The 15224-nt window shown below is 37.3% G+C and overlaps 1 protein-coding gene across 7 annotated transcripts in view; it reads right to left on the reverse strand.

The window, feature by feature from the left end:
• The window catches only part of LOC150104186 (uncharacterized), a 712768-nt gene that overhangs the window by 126785 nt on the left and 570759 nt on the right, over positions 1 to 15224 (reverse strand). The window lies entirely within an intron of this gene.

The following is a 15224-nucleotide window of genomic DNA, read 5'->3' on the forward strand; positions in this document are numbered from 1 at the left end:
ATAAGCAAAAATATATGGAGATTATACAACACATATACAAAGGGAGAAAGAAAGTGTTACAGACTTCTATAATAGATTGCTAACTCTTGCAAGTAGTTCTGAGGGTTTCCGAGGAAGAAAAGCCTCATTTAGAGTGGGCAGTTTTTCATCAATTTCATTTGGGATTAAAGGAAGAACTAAAAGAGACAGCATATAAAAAGGAAATAAAGAACTTGGAAGAGTGTTACTTCACAGCAAGAGACAGAGAGGAAAGGCTTAGTGATATACATCCCGCCTCTATCCCCAAACAAATTCACTCAATTAAACAAGTAAGTGATTCCACCTGTAACACAAAAAAGGTTCTTGATATACTGAAAGAAAAATCCCCAAGAAAAGTGAATCAAAAGAACATAGAATCATACTCCCTGCAAAGTGTTGGAATGATGACCGACAGAAAAGGGAAAGCCTTGACACCAGTGGAGGGTCTGATACAAGACACACCCTGTGAGATTCTATTAGACATAGGAGCCCAAGTTTCGGTTATCTCCTGGTCACTCTTCTCAAAATTAAAAGGATAGAACCAACCAATGTCCTCAAGTTAGACAGCCCTATCAGAATAACGGGAGTCGAGAAAACAGAACTCATCTCCACTACAAAGATAAATGCAGTGCTCTATATCCTGTGTTTTCCCTTAAGGGTCCCCTATCAACTGATTATCCTACCGGAGACCTCGGACCCCAGCGGCCAAGTGATCCTAGGTCTAGACTTCCTAAAACGATATCAATTCATCTATAACTTCTCTGAAGGCATGATATCGCTATGTGGGATAGAGCACCACCCAGGTCTAGTTTTGAAGAGGAAAAGGGGCCTCTAATGCAGAATAAAGTGAGAGAAACATTGGGAATCAAAACGATAGGACAGAATAATGGCTGGAAGGGCATCATGATAGAAAATGCAATCAGCCCAGCTAGTTCGGAGAGTGACAAAAGAGTAATGAATGAATTTTTTGATAGAGTCTTTCTACGCTTCCCTAAAGTCTTCACAGAAGACATCACTTCACTGTCTTGCACGGATGTGGTAGAACACATGGTACAGATCAGATCACCACCGACATGCCCATTCATGTGAAACAATATCAAATCCCGATGAAGCAGATGGAGGGCTTCAGAAGCTTCTGTGAGATTATGAGAAGGCTGGGATCATTGAGAGGTCTAATTCTCAGTGGAACAGCCCCTTCATATTAATAGAAAAACCAAATGGGAGTCTACTGTTTGTGCTGGATCTGAGGGGAGTAAATAAGGTCACTAAACCAATCAACTTCCCACTGTGCAAGGTAGAGGAGCTCTTGATAGGCTTGGAGGAAGCTAAATATTTTTCCAAGCTAGACCTTAATTCAGGATACTATCAAATTCCCTTACAGAAGGAGGATAGGAAGTTCTTCGCATTCACAACCCAGTGACAAAAATACCAACTATGTAGACTTCCTCAGGGTGCAAGGAACTCTGCTATGTCCTTCCAATCATTGATGAACACTGTTCTCTCTGATATGTTAGGAAAGGGGGTCATCCTTTCAAGATGATCTCTTAATCTACTCGAGAGACATCATCTCCCACAGAGACATCCTACTGTCTGTCATGGCAAGACTTAATGAGGTGAAATTGTCACTGAAGAGTTCAAAGTATCAATTCTTTAGAGAAGTTGAATATTTGGGCAACAATGTCAGTGAGGCTGGGGTAGTCCCTACCAAGACCAATGTGAAGGCAATACTTGAAGCAAGAATTTCCAAGACTGTAAGACAGGTCCACCGGTATATAGGAATGGTGAATTTCTATAGAAAATTCATTCCCAACCGTTCAAAACTAATGGAGCCGATTGTGAGACTAGCAAAGAAAGGGGCAAGATTTAGGTGGGGGAAGGGAAGAGCAGGGTGCACATGATTCCCTGAATCTTGCCTTAACAAGGTCCCCTGTCCTCGCCTATCCACGATTCGGGGAAACGTTTTTCCTATCAGCAGATGCCTCTCATGACACCATTGCCTCCATGTTGGAACAGAAGGAGGGGGAGGACTACTGACCTATAGCCTTCATCAGCAGGAAGCTGTCGTTATCAGAGAGAAATTATTCTGTTATTGAAAATGAGGCACTGGCAATTGTTTTCTCTCTACGAAAACTTAAACAATTACTGATGGGACAACATATTGACCTAAGATCTGATCATCAACCACTGTCCTTCATGTCATCTATGAAGGATAAAAATCAAAGAATCAGATGGATGCTGGAGCTACAGGAATACAACATAGACATTAAGTATATTCCAGGAAAGAAAAATGTGGTGGCAGATTACCTGTCCAGATCCCTAGACTCTAATAATGAGGAAGGAAATTCCTTAGAAAGTGATAATGACACCATATGCATTAATAGGATTGAAGAGATTGAAAGGATTAGAAACAAACTTCCCCAACACCAGAACTGGGAGAAGTCCCTAATAATAAAAACCCAGAAGAGAGATCCCAACTGGAGAGGCATCTATGAAAAGATAAAAGGTGGAGAACAACCTACTGAAGAGTTCTCTTTTCTTAGAACCTTGCATATGGATGAAGGAGGACTGTTTCTCTCCAGGCAAGAGGTTGGAGGTAGATGGAGAGAGACAGGATACTGGCCCCAACCGCCATGATACCATGGATACTATATATACTTTTGATGATTCGGATTTAGCGGGCCACTAAGGGATCAATAGAACATGGCAAAGAATAAATGAGAGATACATTTGGAAGGGGATGAGGAGTGATGTGACTGCATATGTCTCCTCCTACCACGTATGTCAAGCTAGATCCACGTTTAGGGGATAAGCTCTGCTGCAACCCTTCCCTGTTCCTATCAGACCCTTTCAGGCTGTGGTAATCGACATTGTCGGACCCCTTCCCACCACGCAGAAGGGGAACAAATATATACTCATGGCAGTTGACATGTTCTCTAGATTTCCTGAAGCGACAGCAATGAAGGACCAGACAGCAAAAACTGTAGCAACAAAGTTCTTCAAATTAATAATTTCTAGATATGGGACTCCTCAAACACTCCTATCAGATCAAGGAGTAAATTTTACTGCCGAAATTATGCTTTAGTTGTGTTAACTCCTTAAAGTTAAGAAATTGTTCACCACCCCGTATCACCCTCAGGGAAAGGGAATGTGCGAGAGGTTGAACAAAATGTTCAAACACACTCTCGCAAAGCTGGTTGATAGCAGAGCATCAAGCTGGGACTCCTATTTATCCCACACCCTGTTAGCATGCAGGACGGCTATTCATTTGGCAATCAAGGAATCTCCTGCTGTTGTCTTGCACGGATTTGAACCGAGGTTCCATAATGAATTGAGGCATGCCCATGTTGATACAGGTGTTGTGTCCTGAATAAGCATTAAAAAGGTTTATATTAAAATATTCAGGTCACAACATTAATTCTACACAGGCAGAAAACATGGAACATTGGCATTGGAAAAAAATAAATTGTTTGTGAACACAAGTCAAGATAAAGTTTAAGGAATTGTATAAAATTGTATAAAGTGTTTAAATATAATCTGTATTAAGTGTGGGCTTGATAATAGAAATCCATGTAAGCTGGCAAAATCCATTTGGAAAACCAGCCTCTTGCACTGAAATAGTAAAGCCTGTGAGTCAGGGTTCAAAGGTCGCTTTTACCGTCCTGCATTATGAAAGTATCGGAAAGGGAAACCTAAGCGTCTTCCAGGAATAGGAGGCAGACACATGTGCGAAGAAATAATAGAGGGAGCTAATGAGATTGATGTGGACACACGTGACCGAGTTGGCGCGTATCACAAATATCGAGATTTAACGAGAGGAGAAAATGAAACAAAAAGGCCTTGCATGAAGATTCGAGCAGTCTTATCTTTTTTTCCTGGATTCCTGATCTCTTGGAGTGGTCCTGCTCATCGTAGGAGGGAAGTCCCTGGCCAGTCGTGGATCGTCCATCGTAGCGTTTGTATTGGGCCAAGCTATGTCCATGTTCTAGGATAGCTGTGATATTGTTGTACGACGGAGGGACTAAATTGAGCCATCCATTCAAGGCGATGCTACCATGCCACCTCCCATGTTTCCCTCGGAGATTCTACTTGCACAGATCTGCAGAAGATATCCTCCAAAGCAATTACATTTGAAGCACTTGATGATTAGACAAGGTGGGAACAAGTTTTAAGAGTTCAAGGACAGAAATGGTAATGTAGATTTTTAAAATACTAATTCCAGTTGTAAGAAGAGAGTGAATTTCCTGTGTGAAAGTTTAAATTGGACTGAACTTAGAGAACTGTAAGAGTAGCCTACAACTAGATACGTGTCCGAGACAGTGTTAAGAATTGTTTGCCCAAGAGGCCGAATAGATACAAGATCATGTTAAACTAAAAGTGTAATTGCACGTGTATCCGAATGGCTGAATGATAATCTACGAATTGTATTTTATGATTGTATTTAAGGTTATTAAGATTTAGTATGTGTGATAAGTACAAGTTAATTAGAGCTTTTGATCTGAGTTGAGTGCAACCATATTATCCTGTTTTGAAATGTATTATAGTGTATCACCTTAAAGCTAATTAAATTGTTTCATTCATGTACTTGCCTGATCTGCCTATATTATATCAATTCAAAACTACCACTCATAAAAATACAAACGAACCAAGCAGGATAAACCCATGAATACTAATGCAATAAGTAAGCCGCGACTGTAAGAAAGAAAAGGACAAGCGAGGGGGAGATAAATTTATGCTTGATCAAATAATCATTAACTCTCTAAAGGAGTCACCCTGAACAAGAATCCTTTCTACCTAGGTATTAGCTGGCGCAGCATAAATATAAATGTTAATACATATAGGGTGAACTTCTTCAGATTGTTTGTTTAGGACATAGAGAGGCCAAAAGGACTGCAAAGCACTGAAGGAGAGAATATTTGATTGTAGAGTTTAAATTATAAGGGATAAATGTGCATAAGTAAGGTACAGTGTTAGACGAGTTTTGAATTTAAGAAAGATAGGATGTTGGATTAGTTAAGAAAGGGTAGATAAAGGGTAAATAACTAATTAAGTAAAGAAAAAGCAAACAAGATAAGAAAGAGTCTCAACATAAATGGCGTAGCTGGTAGGATAAAGGAAAGATATAAAACAATAGAAGTTAATCTAAATGATTAGAATACAAACGTGCTATAACAAATAAGTAGAGAGATAAATATTATAAGAAACATCACAACACAGGGTTTTTAGATATAACAAGTATTTGAATGCTCTAATTGAAAAAAATAAACTCGCCTACGAGATCATAGCAAAATCCAGCAGGAACAGCTATCAAAAGACCAGATCATACTTAAATAAAGTCAGGAAATTTATTTTGTTTGATTAACAGAGTGCCATCAAACAAAAGGGGGGGAAATTAGGAAGGAAAGTATCAGGACCATTTATAATCATGGAGAAACTCCTTCCCCCCCCACCCCCATGACATTTAGAATCCAGAATCAAAAGAATCCAAACAGAACAATAACAGTACATTCAGACCGATTAAAGCCATATAAGATAAGAAATGATAGCCTAGTGTGCTTGGGAGAAGAAATGGAAAGAATCGTGGGTAAGGAGAAGGTCACCCAATCCCCGGGGTGGGGGGGTAACGATGGAAGGGGAAATAGATGGTCATGGGGGGAGATACCAGATACAGTAAATGCAGAGCTTCAAGGGGATTGTTCAATATTAATAATAATCCTATCCTAGAGGAAAAGACTGCACGATATCGCGAATGCAAATATCCTGACATGGATGAAGAAAAATCAGAAAAGTCCAGTGACATCCCGGAGGAGGAGGGGGGGGGGCAGTAGTGAGATGAATGCGGGAGAAGGGAAGTTCCATCAAACCAGATATTTCTAGAGATCTAGAAGAGTTGGCAGAACTAGTCAAGGTCATCTCCAGAGAATAAGAAAAGCAAAGAACAAAAAAATTAACCCTTTGAGTTTAATTTTTTTAGAAGAAAGGGTGGCCTTTGTAAAATCTCCCGAGAAATTATTTTTTTTGAGAAATTTCGCTAAATATTTTACAATTTCTTTATCTGAAAAAATAAGAAAAAATATGCACTTAGTTGTAATAATATAAAAGAATAAATTACTGTTGGAATGCACCTGCACTTTAGACTTGTTTGAAAAGCTTAATAGGAGTTAAGTCGGATTAGTGCTGTATACCACCAAAATCATAAGGTCTGGCAGCCAGCAATGACGTCAAATCTTTCACTGCTTCTGGCTAATCCTGGAATACCCCATCCTTTGTTCTTAGGATATAATAAAAGGCAATGCAGAATGTGGTTAGGGGCTTTTTGGACCTTGGCTCTTCACCTATTGTTCTACAGGGTTCTTTCCCAAAATCCAGGAGGCTCATTTTCCTAATGCCAGCTCCCTCTAGGCTCCTGGTAGCTACGTCAGAATCCCAGGGTGACCGGACGAAGGACGTTCCAGTTCCAATATGTATAACGGAATGTATGTCGGACTTTCCTCTCAAGATTGTTAGTAAGTAAGCCATAAATTTGTTGTAGTATGTTATGTGTATGTAACTTGAAATCGTAAAGGATTGAGAGAGGCTACTTGTTAACTAGCAGGAAAAGTGAATGTGAAATAAAGGGAAATTATGTATTGTTGAGTATGTCTAATTCACAGGTTGATTGTGATAGTGTCTGAATTAGTGTCATTTAAGTTTTGAATATAATGAAAGAAAGCTGAATGTAATCCCTCCTGGAATACTTATGCATACTTGTAAGCCAAGTTGTGTCATAGAAGACACTTTTATATCAAGCCAAACCAGGGATTTTCTGATAGTGAAAGCACTATAGTTTCTGTTGCTCAGATAGCAAGTAAATTTGTGTGTTAAAGTGCTTTTGATTAAGTAATCTTTTATTAACTTTGATGTGCTATGTATCACATCTTTTAGTTTGATAATAAATGTTTTTGTTTTGTAACTACCTGGTTCTCATTCCTTAGCCAATGCACTATACCAAAAATATTAATGAGCCTGCAGGAATAGAATATAGTAATGAGGCCATGACTTGCATATAAGGAATTTGCATAGAAGTATTAAATTAATTTTGTCAATTTCTTGCCCAGACTTTCAAACATAAAAAGGTCAATTAAGTGGCGCAGTCGTTAAGATAAATAAATTTCTTAATTGACATTGTGCGATTGCTCAGGGACTGTTACATTAGAGAGACTTACAACACGAGGTCTAAATAACAGCAGAAAAAGGGGTGGACAAGAAATAATGTTAGGTAAGGAAGTAGATAGACAGATAAAAGAATAGATGAAAGAAAAAGTAAAACAAAGTAAATATTTTACAAAGGAGCAAAATTTTACAAAGGATTTAACAAAAAAATAATATAATAATAAAGATAATAAAGAAGAGATTTAAAATCTTTACAAAGTGATGGAATAGATGGTGGAGAAAGTATGCATAAGCAAATAGAAGAAATTAGTGGAAGGAGGGTAATTATTTTGGGATATTTCAACTATGGTAACATTGATTGGAAGGAGGAGATGACACATGGGAACAAGGAATTGGATTTTAGCAGTTATTAAGGGATAACTATCTGCGACAGCATGTAATGGAAAATACTAGGGGTCAGAGAGTGCTTGACCTCGTAATTGCATCTGAGAATTTGGCTGTAACGAATATGACCACGTTGCCACCAATTGGTGAGAGTGATCATAGGGTCTTGACTTGGGAGGTGGCTAAAGGTGTGGAATTTACAATTAAGACAGGGTACATGTGGAATTATCAGGCTGGTAAGTATGGCAAGCTGAGGAGTTTGCTTGATTCAGTGCCATGGAATGTAAAACTGCAAGGGCTGGATGTTGATAGTTCATGGGAGGCGGTTAAGAAGTGTTTGCAGGAGGCAATGGCTGACTGTATACCTAGAGTCTGAATAATAAATCAAGTAGGGGTTAAATGGATGAATAACACCATTAAGCTTGAGCTGCAATAAAAGAAAGAACTGTGGAGGAATTTTAAGGAGAAAGGTGACTGGCAGGCACATGAATGGTATAAAGTGCAGGCCAGAAGGGTAATGAGTGTTGTAAGAAAAGCAAAAGCAGATTATGAAAGAACATTAGCCATGCAGGCAAAAGAAAATCTAAACAGTTTTTTCAATATGTTGCAAGTAAAAGAAAAAATGTATATGGCAGAATGATTTTAAAGAATGCTGATGGTAGGGAGGTAACCGAATCTGTTGATATAGTGGAATTACTGGGCGAGTATTTTGCAAGAGTATATCATCCAGGTGGTGACATTGCAGGAATGAAAGAACCAACAGCTTATACGAGAATTGTGGTGAATGAAGTGGAGGTGAGTAGTCTATTGCATAACCTCAATGTCAATACATCTGTGGGATTGGATAGTATAACAGCTCATGTCGTACGTGAAGCGGCTAAAGAATTGTCAGTGCCCTTGACTGTTTTGTTTATTTTGAGTCTTGGGTCTGGGTTCGTCCCAAGGGCGTGGAAAGAGGGGAAAATAGTTCCACTGCATAAAGGAGGTTCCAAGACTGCTGATTATATTACCAACCGATCAGCATATCAGGAATCGTTGTCGAGGTCTTGGAGAAAGTAGTCAAGAGGAAATACAGGATTGAATAGATGAAAATGGGATACTGTATGGGGGACAGCATGGTTTTGTGAAGGGTTGAACATGCCTCAGTAACTTGCTCACGTTTTATAACACAGCGATGGCTGAACTGGATAAGGGTAATGGGTTTAAAGTGATTCTACTGGACCTTGCTAAGGCATTTGAGTGGATACCACATGGAATTCTAATCAGTAAACTGTAGTATATGGGGATGGATATAGGGTTGGTGAGATGGATAGGAGGGTGGTTGATGGAGAGATATCAGAGAGTGGTTTATTCAGGAGTAGAGTCCAAAAGATGGCCTGTGACTAGTGGTGTGCATCAGGGTTCTGTTCGTGGACTATTAGTGTTCAATTTGTTCATTAACGATATAGGAAAGGATATGAGAGAAACTTATTTGTTTGCTGATGATTTGAATAGTTTGGAGGACTGGGTTAAGGCGAATGGATGTCAATTTAATGTGGCAAAATGTAAGGTTATGTATTTTGGGGTGAAAAGATTAGCAGCAGTATATAATACTGGTGGAACTGTATTCCAGAGATTGACGAGGCCAGGGATTAGGGAGTGTTGGTGGAAGAGAGTTGAAGTTTAGGGGCCATATCGCAAAAGTGGCTAAATCAGCTCATCATATTACTTGGTTGCTGAAAAATACTATAACAAGCAGAGACAAACAGGTTATTGTTCCTCTGTATCGAGCCTTGATAAGACCCCCCCCCCATCTAGACTACTGTGCCCAGATATTGGCGGCAGTATTTTTTATGAATGGGGAGGAGGTCGAGAGGATCCAGAGACGAGTGACCAAGATGATAGCAGGTCTATGGAACGAACCTTAAGAGAACAGGTTGAAGATTTGTGGATTGCAGAAATTGGTTGATAGGCGGAAAAGGGGCGATATGATTGAGACATTCAAATTACTGAAGGGTTTCTATAAGATTAATTCAGAAGATATTTTTGAGAATAGGACTAGTGGTGGGAGGACTATACATGGCCATACATGGAAGCTGGGCAAGAATGTGGTTAGCAAAGGCGTTAGAGCTAAGTTTTTTACTTGGAGAGTGGTGAATGAGTGGAATAAGCTGCCAGAGTCTGTTGTGGGTGTCATGACTATAAATGAGTTCATGGCAAAGTATGATAGATACTGTGTGAATGTCGAATAGTTTTTCTTGACATGATGTTAGGGCCTCTCTCAATGAGTCTATGGACTCCTTGGAGTTGCCCATAATAATAATAGTGCAGATGTGGCAGACCTGCAAGAGGATTTGAATAAGCTAGACAGATGGGCAAATGAATGGGGTTTAATGCAGCAAAATGTAAGGTCTTGAGGTTTGGGACACTGCATACTCTATATGAGGAGCTATACTGGAGAAAGTAGGGGAGACAAGAGATCTGGGATTGATGATTGATAGAAACCTGAAATTTAGAGGATATATTGCAAAGGTGGTGAAGGTAACACAGAGGATTGCTGGAATAATGAGAAGGACACTGACCTGCAGAGATAAAAGAGTTATCATTCCGTTGTATAAGACTCTGATCAGACCACACTTAGACTATTGTTCTCAGATTTGGTCATCAGGATTTGAAGGGGATAAATTAACTAGAAAAGGATTTATTTAAGCCACAACCCAAAACCTATAAAGTAATAAAATACATGAATAAAGAAATAAAAGAAAAGATAAAAATACAAACAACAGATTTAGAAAAATGGGTGACCTATTTCCAAAATCTCTGGACAGATGAGAACAATGAATTAAAATTTTATAAGACAAAGAATGACCTAATAGAAAATATCATCACAATGTTAGAATTGAAAAATAGGAAAACGCCAGGAGAAGACAATATAAATATAGAACTATACAAAAATGCAGGTGAAAAATTTAATGAAAGACTTGAAATTTTTTAATATGGTTTGAATGTCCAGAAAAACCCCTAACTCTTGGAAAAAAGCACTGGTCATCCCAATCTATAAAAAAGGAAATAAAGACAATTGCAATAATTATAGGGGAATTAGCCTGCTGAATACAGGATATAAAATATATGCAGGAATATTAAAAGAGAAACTAAGCAGCATTGTAGAAAACAAATTACTAGAAGAACAAAATGGCTTCCGAAAAGGCCGATCCTGCATAGATCCAAATTTTACTTTAAAATTATTAATAGAAAAGGGAAGAGAATTTCAAAAAGAAACACATGTGGCGTTTATTGATTATGAAAAAGCGTTTGACAAAATTAATCGACAAAAATTGTTTAAAATATTAACCGATTTAAACATACCAAACCAACTTTTACAATCTATTCAAGAAATATATACAGGAAATAAAATAGAAGATAAATTAGAACACACCTCAGAATGGAAAGATATATCAAGAGGAGTACGACAAGGATGTGCCCTCTCACCTCTGCTTTTCAATATATATATAAATGAAATATTAACAATCTGGAAACAGCATAACCCATTTGGTATACAAATGACCCCGCAAATGAAGATAGATACACTACTATTTGCAGATGATCAAATAGTATTAGCTACATCAGAAGATGACTTACAAAGATCATTAAAATCAGTAAATGATATCTCAAAGCAATATAATATGACAATATCCAAAGAAAAAACAAAAATAATGGCATTCAAAGGAGAAAACCCAATAAGAAGTAAAATAGTGACAGATAATAAAATACTAGAACAAGTAAACACTTTCAGATACTTGGGATGTGATCACTAAAATATCAAACTTTGTCAAAGTAAATGGCATAATAAATAGTATATTTAAGCCATCCCTGGTACAAAAACACACTAGAATCAGACTATATAATGTCTTGTCAAAACCAACTCTACTATACAGAAGCGAAACATGGACCATGAAAAGGAAAGATGAAAAACGAATTCAAACAGCAGAAATGAAGTTCCTCAGAAAAACAGCTGGATATACCAAGTGGGACCACAAAACAAATGAAGAAATCTTACAATCCCTAAAAATCAAACCAATTAATTACTACATAAGACAGTATAAACAAAAATGGCTAGAACATTTAAATCGAATGGACAACAGCAGACTACCAAAAATATTATACAGATACAAAATAAGTGGAAAAAGAAGAATCGGAAGACCAAGAAAGAGATGGCATGAGACCGGAACAGGCCACATGGCCTATATTCCATGATAGGAAGAAGAAGAAATTAACTGTGGAAAGGGTACAAAGGCAGATAACAAAGATGGTTTCAGGACTATACAATGTTAATTATGAGGATTGGCTGAGGGAATGTGGACTGCAGAGTTTGATGGATAGAAGGAGAGGTGATATGATTGAGACTTTTAAACTGTTGAGAGGTGGTTATAGGGTTGACACTGGGGAGTTCTTTCACCTGGTTGAACAGTGGGAAGGAGTGATGACAAGGGGCCATCCCTGGAAGTTACGAAAGGAAGCTGTGAGCAAGAGGGTGAGGTGTGGTTTCTTTGCATGGAGGGTGGTTGAACCATGGAATGCATTTCCAGATAGAGTGGTGAGAGTGAGAACGGTCAATGAGTTTATGGAGCGGTATGATAGACTTTGTATTTCCTAGGAGGGACTTCCTGCGATGAGTCTTTTGACTCCATGGAGGCCTGAATAATAATAATAATTTCTGAGCTTTTACAATAGCCTCCAGAATATTTTACCACCTTCCTGATATTTATTTTCAATGTTCTTACCAAAGTCTTCCCATGACTTTTGTTTAGCTAATTTTTAAATGGTGATCACTTCCAATTTCAAATCCTATGTATAGTCCTGTGTCCTGAGCCAGTGGGAAATCATCACTGTTGACAATACATATTCAGTGAGACTTTTCTTATTCCTTGTATCTTCTCAATGTGAACTTGTGTATATTTTTTATATTGGAACATGGTGTTAATAATAACTAGTCTATGTCCTGAGCAGAAATCTAGCACATACTTACCATTATTATTAGCTTTGCTCTTTTCTCCAAATTTTCCCAAAACATTTTTGTCTGGTAATCATTTCCTACTCTGCTGTTTAAATATCCAAATAAGGACCAACTTTTCCTTCTTTGCTGTGTCAGCTGCCTTGTCTAATGCCTCATTCTACTCCTTATTAGAATCATCTGTGGAACAATAAGCACAAATAAGGCTGATTATCCAGTTCACCATTGTGATGTTTGCTCACGTAACTCTTCTTGATAATGCCTGCCATTCAAAAAGATTATCCTCACATTTAGTGTTAAATATTATAGGTACTTCCTCTTTCCCTTATTGTTATTGCCTGAATATAACATTTTCTATTTGTTGCTTAGAAAGATCACCTTTTTTTTTTGTCTTCTTTGTTTCACTCAGACTTATTATGTTGATTTAGCCTTATTCAATTCTTCCTAGTTCCATTTCTTTTCCATTGATGCTTCTCATGTTGATGGTGCCAATCTTAAGGTCTGCTGATGTTGAGTTTGGATATGTTCCAGAATTTTTTCACAATTACTAACTGTAAATTAGAAATTCTGAAAGCAAACATTTTGCATATGCTCCCTTTTTGACTGATTCAGCATGCACACAGTTTAGAGGCAACATTGGTATACCAAAAATGAATTATTACTATGTGACATCTCCAAGGAGTCCAGGAATTCATCATGGGAGAGCACATTGCTCTCCTATATACAACTCACCATCATCCATACTTAATCCCACCACCCACACTATTACCTTCAACATACTGCCATCTACTGAAACCACCACCCATAGTATTTTTTTGTCTATAAACTGTGTTTTCTTTGCCAATTACTTATTAGTAAGTAACAATTTCCAGGAGAAAAAAAGCCCTGCTATCTCTGTATAAGATTGGCTAACTCACCTTCAATTGAAAAAAAAAACCTATATAAAGATTCCACTCATCATGACAAGAATCAAATTCACTTCTCTTTCAGTCATAGGGCACAATGTCACATTGTTCTTCCTACTGTGCTAAAGATTTATAGAAACAAGGGAATCTTAAGCTACAAAAAAAAAAAAAAAAAAAGAAAAGAAAAGAAGATCAGTATCTGGAATCTTTAGGCAAGAAATATCAGACCACACATATACCACTCCTGTGGCAGAAGAAATCATGCAGCTAAACTGTACTGTGAATCTTGTTGGTAATTTGCAATTCAGTCAAAAACAGGAGACCAGGTTTGGGCTGTAGGTTATGGCACACATCATTAAAGTTTGTGTTTATGTCACAAACAGTGATGAAGCAGATGTGAAAAAGACTTCTTTAAAAAACTGAATTTTTGAAATTACTTTTGATATGATGAATGTGCATGAAAAATAGGTGCACTTTGATTACATTAATCTTGAAGAAATCAGTCTCGCTCATTTGGGAATGCAACCTCTATTAACCCATATTAAAAGCCTACGAATTTATGCATTTTCGATATATGCTGTGATTCTCGAGAACACAACTGCACCACATATAACAATTGTTACCTGTATTTATTAACTGTTTTCCAGTTGAAATAGTCAACTGATTACTTTGTTATCATAAATTTTAATATTATAGTAAATAAAATTTCCTTTCTTATCCTTTCACATAATGAACGACTGTCATAAGACTATTTTAAATGGAAAACAGTTAATAAATACAAGAAATTCTTATGTGTGGGAAAATTGTGGTCTCGAGAATCATCGCGTATGTGGAAAACGCATGAATTGGGAGGCTTTTAACATGGGATAATAGAGGTTGTATTCCCAAAAGGAGCGAGATTGATCTTTTCAAGATTAATTTAATTGAAGCGAACCTATTTTTCATACACATCAAGGCATAAAAGTAGTAAATAAAATAATCAGAATATAAAACAAATAACTATAAAGTAGTTCTTTATTTTCAAAATTCTTAAACTATAACCACAACTTCTTTAGCTGGCAATCAAATTAAAAACTGTAAGCTAGGTTTCCATTGAGAAATTATAGAAAAAAGCAGCCTTCAACCTCCACAAGAAGACTGATTTCTTACTGATGTGCTTTTCCATACCCAGAAAACCTTAATTGCTCAGGGTGCAGAAGTTATTTAACAAAATGGACACTGAGCTACTAAGTACAGCAGATGGAGGTACGAAACAAGGTGCATGTGTGGAAGTTTCTAAAACCTTGGATAGCAAACAGTGATAGTACTGAAATAAACCATGCAATACATGGTTTATTTCAGTACTATCACTGTTTAACAAAAGTATGTATAATGAGAGTAACATGTATTTGTTTTCTATAAGATGCAGCATTATTAGCTATATTTCTTGGCTTCCTTTTATTTTACAAATAGTAAGTATTTGGATTTGGAGTGCTTGCAAGATTTATCATAAATAAAATGCAATGTATTTTATTTAGACCTGAATACTCTTCTCTATATTCCACAACAACATAGCTCTTTTGGATAATGAAAGGCATTGATTCAAAAAGTTGAGATTCAACTAGGCATATGCAGTAGTTCACTTCTTTGCAAGTAGAGTGCAACAATTATTGTTTGCTATGAAGATAAATTAAGCTAATCACACTGATCATGCAAAAATATGTGAGAGTTTTATTCTTTCTTTTCATTTCACAAGTTCTTGTTAAAACAAACTTTATTTCATGAGGAAACCATGTTCC

The sequence above is a fragment of the Typopeltis vanoorti genome, chromosome 8 (genome assembly GCF_054136105.1).
Source record: "Typopeltis vanoorti isolate ZY-2024b chromosome 8, IOZ_Tvanoo_1.0, whole genome shotgun sequence".
Classification (NCBI taxonomy): Eukaryota; Metazoa; Arthropoda; class Arachnida; order Uropygi; family Thelyphonidae; genus Typopeltis; species Typopeltis vanoorti.